The sequence below is a fragment of the Rhyacophila brunnea genome, unplaced genomic scaffold, assembly GCF_057557595.1.
Source record: "Rhyacophila brunnea isolate RB1 unplaced genomic scaffold, BYU_Rbru_1.0 scaffold_13, whole genome shotgun sequence".
Taxonomy (NCBI): Eukaryota; Metazoa; Arthropoda; class Insecta; order Trichoptera; family Rhyacophilidae; genus Rhyacophila; species Rhyacophila brunnea.
The window spans coordinates 15680114-15686561 of NW_028232785.1; positions in this window are offsets into that span (position 1 = coordinate 15680114).

A 6448-nucleotide genomic window follows, 5' to 3' on the forward strand; every position below is an offset into this window, starting at 1 on the left:
TGTAAAATCACATTTTTTAAAAGGTGTGCTTCATGAAATTTTACTGCAATGACTCGGTATTTTGTATCTACAGGCAATACTACTTTTTGGTACTTAGAGCCTTAATTAATACACGTATTCATTTGTAGAACCATCTTTGATAGCTTAATACCCTGTTTACACGTGCACGAATTTACCGTTGACAGTAAGTCGATGACCCAGTATTGAACGGTAACAAGTCAAAAATTCGACATTTTGCGATATTGGTATCAAAATACTCTAGAATTTAGTACACTACTTTTTGTACAGACATAATATGATAAAAATAATTTAGATACCTTGAGATCCAAAAAACCCACAATATGACATTTTACAAACTTTCAAACAAAACCAGTTTTGTACAGATCGATTTCGAATTGTTTCCATTTAAAACTGGCGGTACTGTTCGGTTATCAGGAATACAGCGGAAAACACATTTTGAAAATAGCCGATAAACTGGATTATTTGTTAGGTTAACCTTACCAAACCTAACCTAACCTAACCCAACCTAACCTACCCTAAACTAACCCAAACTAACAAATAATCCAGTTTATCGGCTATTTTCAAAATTTGTTTTCCACTGTATTCCTGATAACCGAACAGTACCAAACTAGCTATTGACCATGCGTTTCAATTTAGAATAGATAAATTCTGACATGTATCCTTTTAAAACTTGTCAAATCTTGTGTATTGTAAAATATTCAAAATATTAAAACATGATTATCTCAAAACTACGTTTTTTGAGTTGTCACTGTTTAATACTGGGTCATCGAAGTGTTATCGCAGCCATAAGAAGAAAATGTACGGGTAAACATGTATTATCCTGCAGTTGCAAGCATGCATGGATGAATCAAAAAAGTATGGAAGCTTCTGAATTTTTATGCAACAGTAGGAATTTTTTCGATCTGCGCCTGCCCAGTAGAACAATAGTGGCGAACCTCCCGGCAAACAAACTATACTCATTTTGAAGTTAACCGATTTTCACTACCTGTCAAATAGTACCATAAAATGACAGCATTGTGTCTCGCTTACTCTTGAAGTTGATTGGAGAGACAGTCAGTATTTTTATGTGTAAACAGTTATTGTCACGATATTTTAAAATATAATAGTGCATGCTGCTAGCTGCCAGTAAATCCATGCACGTGTACAGGCGCTATTAAACAACAATAACTTCATTACTATATAATATCGTCACTGTTCTGGCAGAAGACACCAATTCGAAAAAATGACATATTGAGTTAGTTATACCAAAATGTTCCTTATTTCAAACATTACCGTCTGGAAACCTTCTTAATAAATAAACAGTCTTTATTTTAAAGTCATCCTTTTTACGATTACTCAATTAACTCACATGATAGACCATTTCAAACATTTTAACAACTTCAAAGTCAAATTACTTCAAACTAGTATTCTCCAGTTAGTGTGTTCTGCCAGAACAGAGACGATATATCCACATTAGGATGCAAATTATGTATTCCATTTTACATATATAATATAATTATTAAAAATACAAAAATGTATAAACTTTGTACATTACTTCTCTTTTTTCATTAAATATTAATAGTATTAGTTTGTTTTATTCTATTTCCTATACCTACTAATCCTGAAGACATAAAATCAGGGCTCGGAATGACTGGAGCACAGCTCCGGTTCTAAAATCCTCAAGACTATCGCTCCGTATCATGGAGAAAATTTTAAAATTGCATTTTAGTTCGAGAATTATTAAGAAATTACATAAATTAACTTTGTACTTTTATTCAGTGTTTTACAAAGCTCAGTAAAAAAAATAACATTTATGATGACATACGTCATTCTGGGATTATACGTGCGCCGTATGTCAGGTGAATTCATTTGTTGCATGCAACACCCACTGTTTTTTTATTCAAACTAAATGATTGCAATCATGCGTGGTGCGGCTGTACATTTAGTTACGGATCTAGGACGATTTGGCACCGCGAACTGGCCTCCGCCGATTGGCCTCCGGTAATTGGCCGCCGGTACAATCGGACGCCGGCCCAATTGGACGCCGACCCAATTCGACGCCGACCCAATTGGCCTCCGGGAGGATTGGACGCCGTACAGTTGAATTAAATGCGCAAAGGAATAGACATACGTTACGATTTGTTGGAGTAAATAAGCAAGTCAGTTTAATATGCTTCTATCTTCTCAGTAGTCGTACCTTATACATTTCGCGCTTGACACATTTTTAGTATAGATTGAGAATAAATATTATGCCTTATGATGTTTATTAAAAGAAAATAATTTTTCCCTCGTTAAAACTTAAAGATGTGCATAATCAATTAATTTATTGTCTCTATACATGGGTACTTATTTATATTTACAACAAATATTAAAAATAATGTTAGATGTTAGAATGAAAATTACATTATATTTCAGCGTTTTATCGACTTAATATTACAATAAAGCTTAAACATGTATATATTATTATACATAAATGCGTATTTTAAGATAGTATGAAATTACGCAATTCACGATTGCGCAATTATTGATGTTTGTATTTTACATTTTTTTTATATTTCCACAAAAAATGGGTTTTTGTGTCTCTTGCAAAAATTGCGCAATTATTGATGTTTGTATTTTTTTTTTCGGGATTTCGTCCGGCACCCAGTACCTAAGTAGTTTATCAATCAAACTACTGAAACATTTATACTTAGCAGATAACTTACTTAATATTTTGTGTGTAATTTTTTACTATCTTAAAATACGCATTTATGCATAATAATATACATGTTTAAGCTTTATTATAATATTAAGTCGATAAAACGCTGAAATATAATGTAATTTTTATTCTAACATCTTAAATTATTTTTAATTTTTGTTGTAAATATAAATAAGTACCCATGTATAGACAATAAATTAATTGATTATGCACATCTTTAAGTTTTAGCGAGGGAAGAATTATTTTCTTTTAATAAACATCATAAGGCATAATATTTATTCTCAATCTATATCAAAAATGTGTCAAGCGCGAAATATATAAGGTACAACTACTGAGAAGATAGAAGCATATTAAACTGACTTGCTTATTTACTCCAACAAATCGTAACGTACGTCTATTCCTTTGCCCATTTAATTCAACTGTGCGGCGTCCAATCCTCCCGGAGGCCAATTGGGTCGGCGTCGAATTGGGTCGGCGTCCAATTGGGCCGGCGTCCGATTGTACCGGCGGCCAATTACCGGAGGCCAATCGGCGGAGGCCAGTTCGCGGTGCCAAATCGTCCCATTCCCTTTAGTTACTTATTATTGGATTTTGTCAATGACAACAAAATCATATTGACAAATTCGACACGTCGCAATCGAGATGAGTTTGTACGTGAGACCCGAAGGGTGGAGGTAGGTTGTTAAGATTCACCATAAATAGCGCACATTAAACTTTGTTAGTCATATGTTTTTATTGAACTACAACAGATTGTTTAAGTTTTTAAAAATCAATTAAACCCTGCCTAAACCAAACCATTATAGAACATTATATAATTTTAGAAAAACACTAACTGAGAGAGTATATCACAACCAATAGAAAAAACTTTTTTGAAAAAAGTAAGCCAACCGGTCAGGAATCGAACCCGGCATCTCCAACGGGTAAACGCCCCAAACTCGTCGCATTCAACCATTATGCTACGGAAGACATACTAATGACGACAATATTTAAGCTATTGGCTATTAAATACCTACCACTCAGCGCTCTTCGAAATCATGTTACTTCGGCAATCGATTTTTGTTTATTAAATCAAAGTAGGTAGCTATTTTACTATTACAAATGATTACTAACCGACGTCTAGGAATTTCTCCAATATTTTTTAAGCAACTTCTTGTACTTGCTAATAATTTTTAATTAACTATTTCTTTTATTCAAACGAATAATTCACAAGATTTAAGAATATATCATTCTGATTATTGAACATTATATAATTATAGAAAAACACTAACTGAGAGAGTATATCACAACCAATAGAAAAAACTTTTTTGAAAAAAGTAAGCCAACCGGTCAGGAATCGAACCCGGCATCTCCAACGGGCAGTGCTCGAAATAGAAAATCTTACGAACCGGAGCGCTGAATAATCATGCAAAAATATCAAATTATGTTAAATATTTTTCGGATATCATAAGGTCGACATGCCTAATAATCCGGGTTTCATTTATACCTGAAGGGGCTCTGCGCTAATACACATTACCCCCTCCCCCCAATACAACATTAAAATGTAGTTTTTTTTAAAATGGGTACCTACTTATTTTTCGGCAATTTTCTTAGAATTGGGCTCTTATCTTCAAAATTCTAGAAGCTCGTACATTTGTGTATTTCTTCGCTGCAAGGTTCTTTTGTGATTTTTTCAGGTTCCGGAGACCCACTTATTTAAGGTTCTGGACCTGTAGCCCCTTTAGCCCTTTTTGTAAACACATCTGAAGTCCAAACAGCCTAGATTATAAACTTTGCAGGACTATTCACTAAAAAATAACATAGACACGAATCAGTTCTTTAAAAACTACATACTTACATGCAATATTATCTCAATAACATGAAACGGAACGCAATTTTCAAAGAAGCCACGAGCCGGAACGGTATCTTTTAGAATTTCACGAGCAGGAACGGCGCTCCGGTGCGTTCCGGTCTATTTCGAGCCCTGCCAACGGGTAAACGCCCCAAACTCGTCGCATTCAACCATTATGCTACGGAAGACATACTAATGACGACAATATTTAAGCTATTGGTTATTATTGGTTGTGATATACTCTCTCAGTTAGTGTTTTTCTAAAATTATATAATGTTCAATAATCAGAATGATATATTCTTAAATCTTGTGAATTATTCGTTTGAATAAAAGAAATAGTTAATTACAAACCATTATAGTTTTGATATATTTTGAAAGAATTGTGCATACTTATTCATTCATACTTATTTGTTTTAATTGGATTAAGAATACACATTATACATATTGTAGGTTGATTTTTAAAAATCTATTAAGCCCTGCCTAACCAAATTATAATGGATAAAAAATAAGTATTTTTAATTACATAATTTTAGATTTATTTTATAGATAAACGAATATTTTTTGACTATTATCTATTGTGGCTTGGTTTACACATAGTTTAATTGAATTTTAAAAACTACTAATAAACTTGTAGTCTTATTTCAATGAAAACAAATGCGTATGACTGACAAAGTTTAGTGTGCACTATTTATGGCGGACCTTAACAGACTACCTCCACCCTTCGCCACTGTAATGAATTTGGATACGAGCACCCTTAAGCACACTCGGAACACCATCCCCTTTCATTCTTAGTTTTAAATTGTCTGATTTTTTTTAGGAAGGGCTTACCTATAATTGACATAAAAACCATCTATAGAGAATTAGAGCATTTTCACTAAATCTACTGTCAAACAGGGATTTTTTTACATACGTAAATACAAATTATACAAGAAGACTGGCGAGTGACAGGGATTCTTGGAGGTGACGCGTGGTGTCCATATGCTCCAACTAAGGTGCGTGTATGAAAGAAAAAGAAGAGGTCTGTGGCACTGACAGGTTTGGAGGCACCATTGGGAAAATTTTGACCTATGTTGTCAGGATTTTTTATGCTTCAATTATTTTATAAACTAAAATGTCGATACTTTCTAATGAAGCGAACGCATCACCTGTTTCGTGAAAGACTGCCACTCCTCTCAAAAGTTGTAATATTTGTATCCATTCCGTCATCCGCCGCCTCTATGCAACGCATGACCTGCCTATCCCCACGGGACATCACTGCATTTGAGACTAAAATAGTACAAAGCGGCATTTTGAGTTTGCTCATGGTCGAATATTTGTCTATGTGGACCTCAATGTGTGTCAACCAAGTAGGGGTCCGGCAAGATTATAAAAAAAATGTCTCAAGGGTTCCGCCAAACAAAGGTTAGGAATCACAGCGTTAGACTAATATCTAGAGTGGATACAAATGCCTTGCTCTAAATTATAAGAATCAGAACATCTATTCTATACACAAGGCTGCTATCGGCGACTATCGAGGGTAGTTTATCATATTTGTCTATTGAGGTATTATAATTGTTACGATAAGTTAGTTGTAATTATTACAAAAAGTGCTATGTTTTAACAGCACCTTGGCTGTGTTAACTTTTAGAGCGAGATAGACAGTTTTGACAGCTAACTAATTGTAACAATAAATATTACCTCAATATAAAAATATGATAAACAATCCTCGGTAACCGCCGATAACAGTCTTGTGTATAGAATAGATGCGTTTGTCACCATGACATAATTGTAATATTTATTGTCACTTTTTCCAATACCATACTTAGTTAAAATAGTTACAATCAGCTTTGACCTTAAAAATTATAGTTTCTCTGTGTTTTTCTTATATAAAAACAAAATACAATATAACTTGCAGGTTCAATAAAAATCTTATTTGATTTTTG